General features: G+C 33.2%; 1 protein-coding gene across 2 annotated transcripts in view; it reads right to left on the bottom strand.

Annotated features, from left to right (window-relative positions):
* The window catches only part of LOC117121878 (tyrosine-protein kinase FRK-like), an 18,107-nt gene that overhangs the window by 3,578 nt on the left and 14,083 nt on the right, over nucleotides 1-446 (bottom strand). The gene's annotated exons all lie outside the window — the stretch shown is intronic.

The following is a 446-nucleotide window of genomic DNA, read 5'->3' as shown; positions in this document are numbered from 1 at the left end:
ATGTGTAATATATATATATATATATATATGTATATATTGAAAGCATACTGAAAAAAACAACAATCAGCAATAGCTTGATATCCTGTCTCTTATACACATCTAGATGTGTATAAGAGACAGAGATGAAATGGATCAATCTGCAATAACTGGAGCTGATAATTTCCAACAGATTTCGTAGCACATTATTAAAAATCAACGGTTAGAAGAGCGGGCAAGAAAATGTAATGCATACTAGGCCTATAGCAATTCGCTAAGATGAAATAAGAGGTTTTAAAAAGTGGACTTTTTGAAATTTGTTGGTCCACTAGGGCAGTGACCTGAAGGGGGTTTTTGAGAAAAGCCCCAGGAGGCTCCGACAAAGTAGCATTTTGATGGTCTTATATAATGGATTTCTCAAACACATAATTCGTGAATATTTTATTTAAATTTTCATTAATTTGGGGGTT

Source organism: Anneissia japonica, unplaced genomic scaffold (assembly GCF_011630105.1).
Source record: "Anneissia japonica isolate Jap-2015-1 unplaced genomic scaffold, ASM1163010v1 scaffold1929_len197191_cov155, whole genome shotgun sequence".
Lineage (NCBI taxonomy): Eukaryota > Metazoa > Echinodermata > Crinoidea > Comatulida > Comatulidae > Anneissia > Anneissia japonica.
Note: the sequence above shows the minus strand (reverse complement) of the source record. Positions and strands in the feature narration are given on the sequence as shown.